The sequence below is a fragment of the Pinus tabuliformis genome, chromosome 5_2, assembly GCF_031772625.1.
Source record: "Pinus tabuliformis cultivar Carrire ecotype Pingquan chromosome 5_2, CPIR1, whole genome shotgun sequence".
In the NCBI taxonomy this organism is placed as follows: Eukaryota; Viridiplantae; Streptophyta; class Pinopsida; order Pinales; family Pinaceae; genus Pinus; species Pinus tabuliformis.
In genome coordinates, this window is record NC_142306.1 from 876,782,150 (window position 1) to 876,799,271 (window position 17,122).

A 17,122-nucleotide genomic window follows, 5' to 3' on the forward strand; every position below is an offset into this window, starting at 1 on the left:
GAAAGGAGATAGGGAGGAGTTGATCTTCAATGCTTTCTCAGGGCCGAACTCCACATTCTTGACTCTGGGGGTAACAGGTTGGTTGTACAGAGATCCACTAAGGTGCTAGCTTGGGCATCCTCCACCAATTTCTCTAAGGGTAGTGCACTGGAAGGTGGATTCTGGATCAAGGTCTCGATCAAGTCATCCTCGGTTGGGGGGTCGTTTCTAGTGGTATCTAGGGTGCACAGAGGTGTTGAGTACACCTCGTCTTCTTCTCCTTCTTCCAACCAGAGTGGTAAATCATGCTCTAAAGAAGGTTGGGCAAGAGGGTATAGGACTAGCTGCTTGGACATGGGACCATTTTTGATGGTCATGTTTCCTGCCCGACAACTTATGTAAGCATCTGCAGTAGCTAACCAAGGTCTTCCCAAAATGAGAGGATATCCAGTAATTTTGTCCTTTGGTTGCAGAACCAGGAAGTCTGCAGGGTATTCCCAAGAATCAATAGAGACCAAGACATCCTCCACAATCCCTTCGGGAGTCACGGTGGAGCGATCTGCTAATTGCAGCACTGTCGAGGTATTTCTCAAGGAACCCTGAAGATTAAGCTTAAGCATGGTATCCCTGGTCATCACATTAATGGCAGCCCCCAGATCAATCAAGGTGTGAGGTATAATAGTGCCATTGATGTGAACATCTACTACAGGACTTCCAGGATCTAGGTACTTTGGGCAGATGACTTGTCCTAGCATAAGGTCAGACAGTTGTCCTATGACATTGATAGTTGAGGCATCTTTCTTCCGTCTTCCTGGGTGTTTGAAACACTTCTCCTTAACCAGCTTGTTATATATTGGCACATCCTTGATGGCTTGGAGAAGTGGGATTTTTACACACAACTACTTGAGCTCACCCAAAAGCTCATCTTCTTTTGGGTTAGGTTGTGTGGTGGCTGTTAGTCTCTCAGGAAAGGGTGGAATAGCCTTCGGTTCACTTTCCTGTTTATCTTCCTCATCCTTTGGGGGAGGAGGTTGGCGATCTGGTAGAGTCTTTCCAGATCGAAGGTTGATCTCCTGGATCTCCACATCATAGGTAGGGCATGAGGTTTCCCCAGTGTATACCTGCTGGGCCTGTCTATTGTTGGGGTTCGGGTTCGGTTGAGCAGGCATTTGAGGTTGCCTTGGAGGAGCAGGAGGTAATGGTTGAGGTCAATGTTGTTAAAAGCGCGAGCGGGATTTAATCGGCGCCGGGAAAAAAGCGGAAAAAATCGTTAAAAGCGGGAAAAAAGCGTTTGGCACAAAAATATTTATTTTTTTTCATTTTTTTCAATTTTTTTAATATCTAAACCATCTACAACATAAAATAAATACATTGACACATAAATATGATAAAAAAACTAATATATAAGATGTTTAATATCATTTCTAGCGCTAAAATCACACATAACATTGAATCATGTCCTAAATAGTAAGTCCTGAGTCCCAACTCAGCCTCAAAATATCAACAAAAAATATGATAATGTATCTCATCATGTCATAATGTCATATACAATAAAATGAAAGTCTAATCCTATTGATTTCCTCTGCCCCTCTTGCGAGAAAATGGCACAACTTTCTCTTTCCCTCTAGATGTAGAAGCTGGTGCCTGTGCTGGTGGAAATGGCAGTGGAGTCTGACGTGCTCTAGAAGCTGAAGAACTAGTAGTAGCAGCTACAGGAGGCTGAGGTGGACGGAGACCACGTCCTCTACTGGTGGTAGTGGTAGCCCGGGTAGGCGGTGTCACCTCCTCCTCCTACTCCTCCTCCTCCACCTGCTCCTCCTCCTGCTCCTGCTCCTGCTCCTCCTGCTCCTCCTCCTCCCCCTCCTCCTCCCCCTCATCCTGCACTAACCAATCATCAGTGGGATCCATGAGAGGCCTCTCGGTCTCAACCCTCCATTCAGCAGTGGTGTCAATCCCATCCAATGAGATGGCTTCCGTATCAGGTGTCTTCTCTAGTTGTCTCACCCACAATCGAAGATTGTAGTAGACATAGACCATGTCATTAAGTCTATGGGACTCCAACCTGTACAAAGTTCATGAAATAATAATTAATAATTAATATTATAAAAAAAATATTGTTTAAAACTTTAATGAATTCAAAAATTTATTTGGAAATTTGCAATATTTTAAATGTTTAAGTGTTAACCTATTGCGCTTCTTGTTGTGTATTTTTTCAAATACACTCCAATTGCACTCACATCCCGAGGAGCTGCATGTTTGGCTGAGGATGCGTACGGCAAGATTTTGCAAAAGGGGTACTCTGACACCATACATCTTCCACCATGCGTCTACAACAAAATTACAAATAAAATTTTAAATAAACATAAGAAAAGAATGGAATTTGAAGAGACAATGAAATTTGAAACAAAGTTACAAAGTACAAACTAAAAAATACCTGGCATTTTAATCATCCTATCAATGACAGCCATCTCAAAGCCAAATGTGCCACCTAACAACTTATATGTCTCAATTTGTCTAGAGATCTCAATACGTTCTTCTGGAGATCTCACCATCTTCTGGACACAGGTTAATAATCCTTCCACGACCTCAACATCAAAATCAAACCCACATGCATAAGAAAATGCAGGGTTCAGGAAAAGCCCAGCAGCATGAATGGGACGATGGAGTGTGTTGTTCCATCGCTCATCAATGACTTCCCATAGAAGGAGTTGTCTCTGAAACCCATCATCTCCCTTATCATCATAGTAGGACTGAATGGCTTCTTTGGCCCTGTCCATGGCTTCATACAAATAGCCCATTGCGGGCTTCTCACCATCAACCAACCGAAGAACCTTTACCAAAGGTTCTGTAACAGCGCACACCTCCTGCACTCCCGCCCAGAAGTCTTCCTGGTATGAAACTAGTCTGCAGACGGCCTCTCCTTCTGGTTTGCGGCTCATTGACGAAGCACGCCACTCCTCTGAAAGAAACATTCTCTTCAAATCCCACATAGAATTCAAGAGGGATTGAAGAGATATGAAACTCGTCGCAAACCGTGTAATGGCGGGGCGCACCAACTCTTTGTTGTTGGTGCATTTTCTCATCAAGCTAAGCACAGATGTGTGATTGTAAATAAATTTTGTGATGCTTTTTGATGAGTCAACAACCTCTTTGACAAAGGGAATTTTCCCTATGTCCTCTAACATCAAATCAATACAATGGGCAGCACAAGGTGTCCAAAATAAAGTAGGATGCCTGTCCATAAGCATTCTACCAGCAGCAACATAATTTGCAGCATTGTCCGCTATGACTTGGACAACATTTTCTGCACCCATCTCCAAAATAAACACATCCAGCAAATCACATAAAGTTCTTGCATCTTTGATTTGATGAGTTGCATCAATAGATTTGATAAACATAGTCCCCTTGGGACAACTAACCAAGAAGTTTATAAGGGTTCTCCCCTTTTGGTCAGTCCAACCATCTGACATAACAGTGCATCCTGTTTGTGCCCATGATGCGCTAAAATCCTCCAATCTTTGGGTGCAGTCACGCTTTTCATCTTGAAGAAGCCGGCCTCTGAAATCATGAAGAGAAGGGATTTTGTACCCCGGGCCAACACTGGCAATAGCATCAACAGTAGGTTGGAAAAATGGATTATTCCTTATAATGCTGAAAGGAATATCACTCCAGAGGAGAAATTTTGTCATCAACTTGTCAGCTTGTTCTTTTTCAGTTCTTTTTAGCATTGAACCAATAGTTGGTTGTGAACCAGGTGTGGTTCGAGGAACAAAATATGATGATGCAGCTACCGGATTGACTAACGCTGCAGTAGAACCAGTGCCACTTGGCCCACTTCCTTCAGCTGACCTTTTTAGTTGCCTTTTGAGTTCTTCTTTGGCCTCTTTAGTGTGCTCTAATTCTCCCAATGCTCTCATGGCTTTTTGGATAATTTCAGCAGTTGTATTTCGACAGGGCCCCACATCATGTCCAGGGATTTGTGCAAGGTGGAACTTCAACCTGTACACGCCCCCGAATATTTCCTTTCCACACAACTTGCAATACAAGTTTTGTCTATCATTCGGAGTTTTAGGTTCACCATATTCCCAGAAAGGATCCAATTTCCTTGGCATGTTTGTAGTTGAATTTTGAATTTGCAAACCTATGGAAAAATAAGGACTAGGAAATAGGAATTTAGGATTACATAATACAAATTGCAATTTAGCATTTACAAAATTACAAGTTAATTATTTCCAAAATCCCAATTTCTAAACCCAAGTTACCCAACCAAATGCCAATGGCAAATGCCAAAAAACAATGAAATTTCAAAAAAAATAAACAATGTTTAAAAAAAATGAGAAAATAAAAATAAAAAATTGGTTCTCATAGTCATAACAAATTACCCATCCCAAATCAATGAAAAATTACAAAAAATTCTTGAAAAACAATGTAAAACAAAGTTTTTATAGAAGCAAAACAAAAAAAAAATAATATACATACCTTTTTTATGGACAAATTGGTGATCTTGTCTTGGATTTCTCCTAAAACCACTTGGATTCGCTCCCAAATTCGACGGAAACCCTTCAGTTCCTCTCCCTCACCTCTTCTTCTCCTCCTCCGCGTGCAGACAACATAATGAAATAAAAAAAATCGTTTTTTGCCTATTAAAAGCCCGCTGCCCCAACGGCCTGCGATTTTTTCCATAAAAATCGCGATTTTTTCAAAAAAACGCGATTTTTTCCGAAAAAATCGGTATAAAAAAAAATGCGCGATTTTTTGGTATAAAAATCGCGATTTAAGCGGGAAAGGGAAAAAATCGCGATTTTATCGCGATTTTAACAACAATGGTTGAGGTTGAACTGGTGGTGGAGGCAAAATGGCAGGAGGAGTGTTGTATTGGGGCCTCCACCCTGACTGAGGTGCATTCCACTGAGGCTGTGGCTGGGTATGTGAGTGATATGGATGAGAAGTAGGTTGAGTGGGGTACTGAGGCGGATAAGACCATGGAGGAGGCATGGACCATGAAGGATGAGCAGGGGGACCCCAGGAAGGCATAGGAGTTGACTGGTTGGGGTTGTAATAAGCTTGAGATGCCCCTTGCATCCCCTGCTGATAAGGTCTAGATCCTTGTGGCCTCCTTTGGTTGAGGTAATAGAGAGGCTCGGTGGGAGCTTCGGTCCCTTGGTACATGGCTTTGAACCCGGGTAAGGTTGGACACTGATTTGTGGGATGGTCCTCCTCACAAACAAAACACACTTCAACTGAATGCAATGGACATTCGTTCTTAGGGTGCCTCCTTGTGCACCTAGGACAGAAGACAGCCAAGGCTCTCTCAGCCTCTTCTTTCTTTTGCTGAATCCTGAATGTATCAAGCTGCATGGCAATGGTTTGTCTCACCTCACTCTTAAGATCTTCTAATTGGTTTGCAAGCTCATGTTTGGAGAAAGGGACACTAGTTGAGAGGTGGTTTCCTCTACCTCGTTTCCGAGCTGCCCTGGAGTGGTTTCTAAACACAGTCTTGATGTCCTCATAAGGCAGTTGGTAAATGTCCCCCCCAGCTAACATGTGAAGGGTATCTAAGAGGTCTTCAGGGACTCCTCGGAGTAGGACCAACTTGAGGGATTCAGGGTCAAGTGTGCACCTGGCCCGCTTATAGCTTAGTGGGAATCTCTCCTCATAATCCTCTAAGGACTCATCATTTCCCATGGACATCCGAAAGATTTCCCCCTTTGTTTCCTTGGACCTACAGTAATCCCGGTACTTGGTGTTGAAAGCTTGCTGCATCTGAGCCCAAGTAGTGATACTATTCCCAGGTAAACCCATGAACCAGCGTAGTGTTGCATCCTTGAGAGTGGAAGGGAAAAGTTTCAACTTTTGCTCATCTTCAGTATAGTCATAGGTTCTACAAAGGACAGCAAACTCAAACAGGAAGGTATCTGGATCTTCAGTGGTCAACCCATGGAAGTGAGGTAAGGCGGAGGGGCTAATGTTTTTCATTTTCATCTCTCCATTGGTCTCTCGGATGGGGAAGGCACCTTCTATTCTCTCATCTTCTCTTCTATTATCAGCCATAGCTTCAAATGGAGTAGTCTCTACCTCTTCTTCTACTATAGGATCTTTGGATATCTCAGGATGTTCACCTATAGGTTCTTCTGGGTCACTGTCACCAAAGAGGAGAGAAGGGTGACTCAGTGATGTGGTGGGGGTGTTTGGTAGGAATTTGCCTGATCTATCTCGGTTCCTACGAGGCATGAAATGGAAAAGACTTTCTTTTTTCTCTTTGATTGCTTTTGCTTTGCTTTTCTTTTGGTACCTACAAAACTGAGACAGATTGATCTACAACTATCTATGAAAGATGCAAAATTAACTGAAAGTGGGAAAGGACTAATCTACTTTGCTCAAATGAAATTGCAGGAAGGAAATGCTAGTCTACGCTTGCAGAAAGGAAATGTTATTCTATGAAAGCAGGAAAAGTCTATGCTACTTTTGCAGAATGGAAATGAAGCAAACTACTTAGCAGAAGGTAAGAGTAAGAAAGTAGAAGAAAAGAAACAATTACTAATGCTCTGACGCTTCCCCGGCAACGGCGCCAAAAAGATGGTGAGCTCCAGTATTGTAGCAATAATGCTACAACTCCTGGGGCTTCCTGTCTCTTAATTTTATCAACCCGATAGTTCGTACAAACTTGGAAGCGACAGTGCTGTATGCACAAGTACTAGCTCTTGTCGCAGCTGTCACTTGGTCAGCTGGCACAAGTCCGCTAGGGCTCAAGCCAACTTCTATAGGCTCTCAGAAGAAGCTTGTTAAATGATGGACGAAAGCTAGCTCAAAGAAGACTAATCTACTTGGCGAAAATGAACTGAAAGCAAATCAAAACATGGAAACCCTAGGAAACCCTAATTTAACTAGTCTAACCTCTATGATGCAAAGAATGTGAAGGAAACTTCTACCAATGCTGCCATTACTTCTAATAAGTGAAAATGCATGAATCTAATCTACTTGCATCTCAAAAGACATGTTTTTGTATTTTTTCTTTAAGTGGATGGAGTGATTGTGGTTTTGTGCTTATTAGGGTTTGGTTGTGCAGATGTGATGCGGAAGGAAGGAAAGCTTGGGAAAGGTTGGGGAGGCTAGGAGAGGTCCCCAGAGATCCTTAGCATCAGTCCACAGAGGTTCCTCACGTTCAGAAGCTCAGCAACCGAGTGAGTGGCTTCCTACAGGATGTCTGCAGGGGATTCTACAGGAAACGCAGGGGTTTCTACAAGAAGTCTACAAATTGCTACAGGATGACCTACCGTGGGTGTTTGAAGTGATGGTGGAGTGATGGAATGGTAGAGGGAGATGTGCAAGGTAGGAATAAAGCTGGTGATGGCTCAGGAGTGGAGAAGTATGATGGAGAACGAGTGTATGAAGTGGGTTGATGGATGGAGGGTTGTAACAACGAAATGTCTAAAGAACGAAGTTACGTGAGGAGTGGAGGAGTTTGGGAGATAACAGAGCGGAGCAGAGGTCGAGGATGTGGTTTGTATGCGTGATCAAGACGAAGAAGAAGGTAATAGACCGGTGAAGAGCAGTGTAAATGAAACAAATGGCTTAGGACTGTCACCAAGATGGAAATTCATTAACCTATGCTACATGTGCTATGAACTCAATGAACAACAATATAAATCGTGTAAAGGAATGTGCATGAAGTGGTGATGAAGGTGTATGGTGCAAGAGTGAAGTGCATGGAAAGATCTATCATAAACGAGACTATGTTGCAGCATGTATAAAGTGAAAAATTGCGTATTTTTGTGGTTGGTATAGGCTGCACTCCAATCTCCAAACAGAGATGGCAGTGGAGACTTCCTCAACCTTTTTGCTGGAGCTCCAAGAGATTATATCTATCCTCCTATCAAGCTTAAGCAACTGAAAGCAAATCACCATAAACTAGTCCTATCTATGCTCATGAAAACGACTAAATTACCAAACTGTGAATTCGAATTGCATGTGGAAATAAACAAACTCAAAGTGCTGGAACGAAATGCAACCACATTACAACACTGAGGAGATCTATTGCTCTCAGGTTGGGCCCTAACCTGAGAGCTATAGCTCCTTGAGAAACTCAGAACTAGATCAAAATCTGCCTTCTTTATTCATAATCTGATGTCATGCCAAATTGGCTTACAAAAAGGAACAAAAACTGAGCTCTAGCTCGTACTTTCCAATTACAAGAGTAATGCCAAGGTTCAAAAAGCTTCTCTACAAGGCTACGGCCTCAGTATTTATGCAAAAATGATCAGCCAACAGATGTCCTTGATTTTAGGAGCTCGGCTGTCCAACTAAAGTTTAACTGCTGATCCTGTAGGACAGTCATAACTACTGTTCCTGTAGAACAGTTATAACTGTTGTTCCTGTAGAACAGTTGGCTGCTTTTAAGCTCGGAGGGGAGATGGATTGGAGCTCGGAGTTCTTGGTGGGAATCACGAGGAAGGTCCCCAAGACCGTGGACATCCTCTCCTAAAAACCAGCAGTGCCACCTCATTGTCTCGTTGTCTCCTTTTTCGTTGTCTTTTTCTCCCTTTTAATGCCAAAAACCTGAAAGCATCATGCATTAGTCACGTAGATAAAATGTCTACCCTTCTTCCTACAAACAACACGAATAAACTAAGAAATGCATGCATAAGCAGTAAAAAGTGAATGGTTTGAGCAAAGAAAGTAGGCCAAATGAGCCCAAATTGTACCAAAAATTGAGCAACTTTGCCCTGGCTCCTCGTCTTTGGCCAAGAACTAGAGCCCGGAGCACGCTTTTCCTCCCCTGTTCTCGGTGGTTCTGCCTTTTCTGCTGAGGGTGGCGCTTCTTCCTTTCTCATTTTGGGGGGCCCTGCCTTTGCTGCCCCTGGTGGTGACGAAGGTGATGCTTCCTCCCCCTTTCCTATTTCCTTGAGCCGGGCTTCAGAAGGCGACTGGCCTATTTTTCGTGTCCAGGAAGTTATTTTTGGGCTCCCTTTTTTGGGGGTGGCTGATGTTTTAGAGGGGGTTCTTGCACTGGGTGAAGTAGGGACATCCCCTGAAATGGTTTGGCTGCTGGGTGGAGGTTGTGGCTTGCCCGTGGTCATCCTCTTGCTTCTCCTGGCTTCAGATGGTAGAGGGGCCTCCATCTCCCTTTTCTCCTTCGGTGTTGGAGGTGTACTGAGGGCAGCCAGTGCCACTGCTGCCTCTTTCTCGAGAATGCCAGCCTTCTCTTTCTTGCGTTTTGCTCTCTCAGAGCTCCTTGTAGAGGGCCCCTCCTTTCCAGATTTCGGGCTTCCTGTGGAAGACCCTGCTTTGCCCACTTCCGGGCCTCCTGTAGAGGATTCTTTCTTTCCCGCTGTTGGGCTTCCTGAAGAAGGCCCTCTCTCTGCCTTCAGACTCTCTGTAGGAGGTTGTTTCTCAATGACTTTCGGGCCTCTTGTAAAAGCCCCTTTTTCCAATTTCGGGCTTCCTGCAGAAGCCCTTGTCTCGGTCTTCGGGCTTCCTGTAGAAGCCTGTGTTTGCACTTTCGGGCTTCCTGTAGAAGCCTTTGTCTCCGTTTTTGGGCTTCCTGTAGAAGCCTTTGTCTTTGTTTTCGGGCTTCCTGTAGAAGCCTGTTTCTCACTGATCTTCGGGCTTCCTGTAGAAGCCTTTGTCTTTGTTTTCGGGCTTCCTGTAGAAGCTTGTTTTTCAATTATTTTTGGGCTTCCTGTAGAAGCCTAAGTTTGTGTTTTCGGGCTTCCTGTAGAAGCCTGTTTTTTCTTTCCTGTAGACACAAGTGTCTCCACTTCCGCTTGCTTGCCTGCTTGAGTTTTGCTTTTTTCTTTGGGTGCAGGTGATGTTGAGGTACTTGGGCTGACGTGGGCCACCTCTGCTTTGTCCATTCTGCTCTTCATCCTCTTTTCCCTTGCTGACAGGATAGGTGTGCCACCTTTTTCTTGGTCCTTCTCTTCCTCATGCTTCTTCCTTTGTTCTTCGGCCACTGCTTCGTGTTCCTCACTGCTAGAGGAACCCGTTTCTTCGATCAACATTTTAATATCCCCATCTTTGGTCAAATTGCGGAAGGATTCCCATGAGAGGGGGACCTTATATGAGTGCAATGCATCTTCCACAAGCAGCTTTATTAACCCATGGTGGGCTATCTGATCAGGTATGCCCTCTCTTAGCTTTGTAGCACACTCCATTAGGGACTGCAGGAGATAATAAGGGATGCTTAGTTTTTGCTCTACAGGAAGGTCAATTCGGTGCCTCAACTCAGTGAGTAGCCGAAAGTGATATGCATACACGATGCTGAACCGGCCTTCACAAGTAATATATTTCATGATTTGCAAACTGACTTCATTCCAAGGTGGTGATAGACTCGTTCTTCTCACCCCGTTTTTATCCTCCGAGAATTCTTCCTTAGGTGGAAAGAATTCCTTCTTTGCCTGCTGACTCAGCTTTCTCTCCTCTTTATCCCACGACAAACCCATAGGAAGTTCTGTGATCCGACTGATATGTTCTGGGGTGAGTTCAAGGCTTAGACCTCTAAAGTTTACTGTGGCCAGTGTCTGGGATTTAGGCTTCAAAGCCTGCAAGAATTCCTCGGCTACTTCCTCATCGTAACCCTGCAGCTTATCACAAAAAGGCATCCAATGTGCTCTGGTGAAGAGCTCTACCACTGTCGGGTTTCTCCTTAAGTTAGTTGAATCCGTGGGCTCTCGTCTTATAAACCCACCCGGCATGATGAACACAGTCGTTTTAACTAAAGGTGGCAGATGCAAAAGAGATTTGGTCTATGAAGACAGAGCATGCACATACAAAATTTCAACACAGACTACTTATACCAACATCCTGTAGAATGGTAGCAACGGCACAGCAACAACAATTCCACCAATAGTTTTATAACCCGACCGTGGACGATGGTCTTGCCACTTCTAATACCCAGTTACATTAAGAGTTCAGGGTTACCTCCTTAATTGGCCACCTTTTTTCGCGAGGGACCCGCTTTCTTGTAGATGACTGCGTTCCTGTAGACTGCGTTCCTGTAGAACTGCGCTCCTGTAGAACTGTGCTCCTGTAGAACTGCGTTCCTGTAGAAGCCGTGCGCAATTCTCGGGGAGGAATGTAGTTGGCCGTGCTCGCGGTGTGCTTGACCAGCGTTCTGGTAGCCAACAACTCGGCGTATCAAAGTGCAGAGGAGATCAGAATAGCTATCCGGGTTGAAGTGTTGGATGATAAATGCATGCGCATGATTTAGCTGATTGGATTTTGAATTGGCGCAATCCGTGGCGCGGGGGATGAGCTGTCCCCGCCGGACCGTTGGGCGACGTCATCCATCCTCCGCCTGCGTATTCACTTGCTGCTGCATTCATTCCCACAGATTTGCCGCCGCCTTTCTTGTTAAACTCATGCTTCTGACGAGAGTTCTCCCACGTGCATGTCGTTCATTCTCTTTGTCGTGGCCGCCACCCAAACATCCAATTACACTTTAACTAGCCGACGTGGCCAGTCGACTGGCCATACGGCCGCTCAACCATTCAATTTTACGCTTTGCAAACAATCTCAAAGTTAGATTCATGTGATTAGATGGAAGGAAGGGTGGAGACACTTACCTGCGCGGCTGTACACGATTTTTCCAGTTCTCGGACGATGGTGAGCGGATCTACCTGCTGCGTGCGACTTACACAGACCCGGAAGCTCGTGGCTACAGGCTGCCAACGCTGGAGTGGATGGTTTTGCTTGCATGCGCCTGCGTTTCATTTCGGATGGCGGTGCTGTGAATGGTATCCACTCGAGCAGGTTGAACTGTTACAGGATCCCCGCGAGGGGTCTCGTAACAGTCCTTTCTCCTTGGGTGCATGCTGCATGATGGCGGTTCTGGCTTCTCGATCACAATCCCGGAGCTCTTGATGCATGTGGTATGAGATCCCATCATTTGTTAATCTTTGGAAATGGCTTTCCCGCGAGATCTCATCGATTTTCTTTGTTTGTGCAGGGACTTGGCCGTATGTCGACACGGGTGGTGGAGCATAGTGAAAGCAACGTGCAAGGATGCCAACAGAGGCTTGCATGCTCTCCAAACCCATCCATGGTTGCGAACTCTCTTTTTAAGATGAATTCTGGCCGTCCAAAACTCCTACAGGAAGTTTCCTGTAGAACACAGCGCTTCCTGTAGAAAGTTCGGCCTTCCTGTAGAAAGTTTGCACTTTCCTGTAGAAAGACTGCGCCTTCCTGTAGAAAGACAACAGCTTCCTGTAGAAGATTCAAACCATGATAAAATTGCACATACCTTGAAAAAACATGGGTGCTCTTGGAGGAGGTACTGATGAGGTTCCTTGACAGCATGATAAGGACCCTTGGCTGTGAGTTGAAGGGCTTCCTCTTCTCCATAGAGCATCTACAACCTGCATGCAATTTTTTCCATATTTTGCTTATTGCTTTTTCTTTTTTCTTCTTTTTTTTTTTTTTTTTTTTGAAAGATGACAGGGGCGCCTCAAAGAGGTTTTCACCCATGCCATCTGCCCTGAGTGCCGCAGAGAGGTTTTCACTCAAGGATCTTTTCACCTTTTCTCCTTTTTTTGAAAGACAATAGGGGCGCCTCAATGAGGTTTTCACCCCTACTACCTGCCTTGGGCGCCCCAGAGAGGTTTTCACCCAAGGATCTTTATTTATTTATTTATTTATTTTATTTTTTTTTTCAGATATTTTTTCAGGGTGTGCCAGAGGCAGAAGCAGAACCCTTCTCTATGACCAATACAGATTTCTCCATAGTTTTGATAAACTCTTGTCTTGAGAGAGGTCTCCTGTAGATCTTCAATCGATGCCCATTGACAAGCATGGGAATGGCTTCCTCATCAATGGTTCGAATGAGGACAGATCCATTGTCATGGCATTTCTCCACTGTATATGGTCCTAGCCATCTGGTTCTTAGCTTCCCCTTGAAATCTTTGTATCTGGAATCATACAACAAAGCCCAATCTCCCGGCTGAAATTGCTTGTCATGGAGATGTTGGTCATGCCACACCTTCCTCTGAAGTTGAACCACTTCTGAGTGAAGGAGGGCCTGCATGCGGTGCTCGTCCAGGCCATTTAGCTGCAGCAGCCTTTCTTGTTGTGCATGGCTGAGATCTAGGTCCAGCTGAGCTGACATCCTCAAGGTGTTGTATTCAAACTCAATGGACAGCAAAGCTTTCTTCCCATAGACTAGCTCATATGGTGTGAAACCGGTGGTGGTCTTCCAAGTGGTGTTGTAGGCCCATGTGGCTTCTACCAGGCGATCTGCCCAGTCCTTTCTGCTGCTGCTCACCACTTTAGTCAAGATCCCTTCTAATGCTCTATTGGTGACTTCCACCTGCCCATTTGCTTGAGGGTGATAAGGGGTGGAAGTCTTGTGCTTGATCTTGTGATGAGCTAGGAGATCTTCAACCAGGTTGGAGGTGAACTGGCTCCCTTGATCGGTGACCAGCTCTCTTGGATAGCCAAACTTATAGAAGATGTTCTCTCTTAGGAACTCGGCCACCTTTTCTTCTGTTGCTGCTTTGATTGCTTTGGTCTCTGCCCACTTTGTCAAATAGTCAGTACACACAATGATGTAAGTCCTTTGCCTCGAAGAGGGGTTGATTGGGCCCACAAAGTCCATGCCCCACTTCTCAAATGGCTCAAGAGTCACTTGAGGTTGGAGAGGCATCTCATCCCTTTGGGTCGGTTTCCCCATTCCTTGGCATTGGTCACACTCACTGACATATCTTCTGACATCTTGATGAAGTGTGGGCCAATAGTAGCCTCCCTGCAGGATCTTGAAGGCAGTTCTCTTTGCTGCAAAATGCCCTCCACAAGACCCATCATGACAAGTGAGGAGGATATCAAAGACTTCCTCCTCCCTTACACAACGCCTTAAGATCTGATCGGGGCCAAGCTTGAACAGATTGCCCCCGATCCAAGTGAATGAGGCACTTTTTCTAATGATTCTGCTCTTCTCTCTGGAAGATAGGTGTGGAGGGAACTGTGCTGAAACAAGATAGTTTGCTATATCAGCAAACCATGGAGAGAGTACTGAAATAGCAAACAGATGTTCATCAGGCATCTGATCGTCCACTGTTCCATCCTCATCTGCAGACAAATCCAATCTAGATAAAAAGTCAGCAACAACATTTTCTCTGCCTGGTTTATCAACAATGGTTAGATCAAACTGCTGCAATAAAAGTAACCATCTAATAATACGAGCATTCACATCTGGTTTATTCATCAAATATCTAATAGCAGCATGGTCAGTATGTACAAAGGTCTGGTAACCAGTAATATAATGTCGGAACTTGTTCAATGCATGGACCACAGCCAAGAATTCCTTCTCGGTTACAGTGTAATTCAGCTCAACTTTGGACAAGTTTTTGCTAACAAAGTAAATGGCATATGGAAGTTTCTGCTCAACTTGTCCTAAAGCTGCACCTATGGCTTTGTTTGAGGCATCAGTGTGGATGTGGAAAGGTAGGGCCCAATTTGGACCTCTCAGGATTGGGGCTGACACCAACTTGTCCTTCAATTCATTTAAAGCCCTCTGACAATTGTCAGTCCATTTAAACTCCACATCTTTTGCCAACAGACCAAACAATGGCGAGGCTAGCTTGCTGAAATCTTTAATGAATCTCCGGTAGTATCCTGCTAATCCCAAGAAACTCCGGACATCCCTTACCTTTTGAGGAGGTGGAACCCTCTTGATGAGAGCAATTTTGTTAGGATCCACCTGCAATCCTTGGCAAGAAATGGTATGGCCTAGCACGGTCCCCTCAGTCATTAGGAATTCACATTTCTCAGGGCTAAGGGACAAGTTCATCTCGGTGCATTTGGTTAGGACTTTCCCCAGGTTGGACAATGCTTCCTGGAAGTTGGCCCCATAAGGAGTAAAGTCATCCATATAGATTTCTACTGCATCATGGACCAGCTCCGAGAATATGCTCAAGACAACTCTCTGAAAGGTAGCAGGAGCATTGCATAGCCCAAAGGGAAGGACTCGATAGGCAAAGGTACCCCAAGGACAAGTGAAGGTGGTCTTATCTTGGTCTTCCGGGCTGATTTGGATTTGATTGTACACGCTAAACCCATCCAGGAAAGAGAAGAACTTCTTTCCTGCCAGTCCATCCAACACTTGATCTATGAAAGGTAGAGGGAAATGGTCCTTCTTGGTAGCTTTGTTCAGTTCTTGGTAGTCCAAACAGATTCTCCATTTCCCATTTTTCTTGGGAACCAACACTAGAGGGGACACCCATTCACTATCTGAGATGGGGTAAATGAATCCGGCATCCAACAATTTTTGCAATTCTTCCTTAACAATGTCCTTAAGGGCTGGATTCATTCTCCTCTGAGGTTGCCTAACCGGTTTACAATCCTCTTTGATGTATATATGATGGGTACAGACCGAAGGATGGACTCCTTTCATTTCCTTATAGCTCCAAGCAAAAGCATCTAGGTGGTTGGCCAACAGACTACACAGCTCCTTTTCCTGGAAAGGAGATAGGGAGGAGCTGATCTTCAATGCTTTCTCAGGGCCGAACTCCACATTCTTGACTCTGGGGGTAACAGGGTTGGTTGTACAGAGATCCACTAAGGTGCTAGCTTGGGCATCCTCCACCAATTTCTCTAAGGGTAGTGCACTGGAAGGTGGATTCTGGATCAAGGTCTCGATCAAGTCATCCTCGGTTGGGGGGTCGTTTCTAGTGGTATCTAGGGTGCACAGAGGTGTTGAGTACACCTCATCTTCTTCTCCTTCTTCCAACCAGAGTGGTAAATCATGCTCTAAAGAAGGTTGGGCAGGAGGGTATAGGACTAGCTGCTTGGACATGGGACCATTTTTGATGGTCATGTTTCCTGCCCGACAACTTATGTAAGCATCTGCAGTAGCTAACCAAGGCCTTCCCAAAATGAGAGGATATCCAGTAATTTTGGCCTTTGGTTGCAGAACCAGGAAGTCTGCAGGGTATTCCCAAGAATCAATAGAGACCAAGACATCCTCCACAATCCCTTCGGGAGTCACGGTGGAGCAATCTGCTAATTGCAGCACTATCGAGGTCTTCCTCAAGGAACCCTGAAGATTAAGCTTAAGCATGGTATCCCTAGTCATCACATTAATGGCAGCCCCCAGATCAATCAAGGTGTGAGGTATAATAGTGCCATTGATGTGAACATCTACTACAGGACTTCCAGGATCTAGGTACTTTGGGCAGATGACTTGTCCTAGCATAAGGTCAAACAGTTGTCCTATGACATTGATAGTTGAGGCATCTTTCTTCCGTCTTCCTGGGTGTTTGAAACACTTCTCCTTAACCAGCTTGTTATATATTGGCACATCCTTGATGGCTTGGAGAAGTGGAATTTTTACACACAACTGCTTGAGCTCACCCAAAAGCTCCTCTTCTTCTGGGTTAGGTTGTGTGGTGGCTGTTAGTCTCTCAGGAAAGGGTGGAATAGCCTTCGGTTCACTTTCCTGTTTATCTTCCTCATCCTCTGGGGGAGGAGGTTGGCGATCTGGTAGAGTCTTTCCAGATCGAAGGTTGATCTCCTGGATCTCCACAGCATAGGTAGGGCATGAGGTTTCCCCAGTGTATACCTGCTGGGCCTGTCTATTGTTGGGGTTCGGGTTCGATTGAGCGGGCATTTGAGGTTGCCTTGGAGGAGCAGGAGGTAATGGTTGAGGTTGAACTGGTGGTGGAGGCAAAATGGCAGGAGGAGTGTTGTATTGGGGCCTCCACCCTGACTGAGGTGCATTCCACTGAGGCTGTGGCTGGGTATGTGAGTGATATGGATGAGAAGTAGGTTGAGTGGGGTACTAAGGCGGATAAGACCATGGAGGAGGCATGGACCATGAAGGATGAGCAGGGGGACCCCAGGAAGGCATAGGAGTTGACTGGTTGGGGTTGTAATAAGCTTGAGATGCCCCTTGCATCCCCTGCTGATAATGTCTAGATCCTTGTGGCCTCCTTTGGTTGAGGTAATAGAGAGGCTCGGTGGGAGCTTCGATCCCTTGGTACATGGCTTTGAACCCAGGTAAGGTTGGACACTGATTTGTGGGATGGTCCTCCTCACAAACAAAACACACTTCAACCGAATGCAATGGACATTCGTTCTTAGGGTGCCTCCTTGTGCACCTAGGACAGAAGACAGCCAAGGCTCTCTCAGCCTCTTCTTTCTTTTGCTGAAT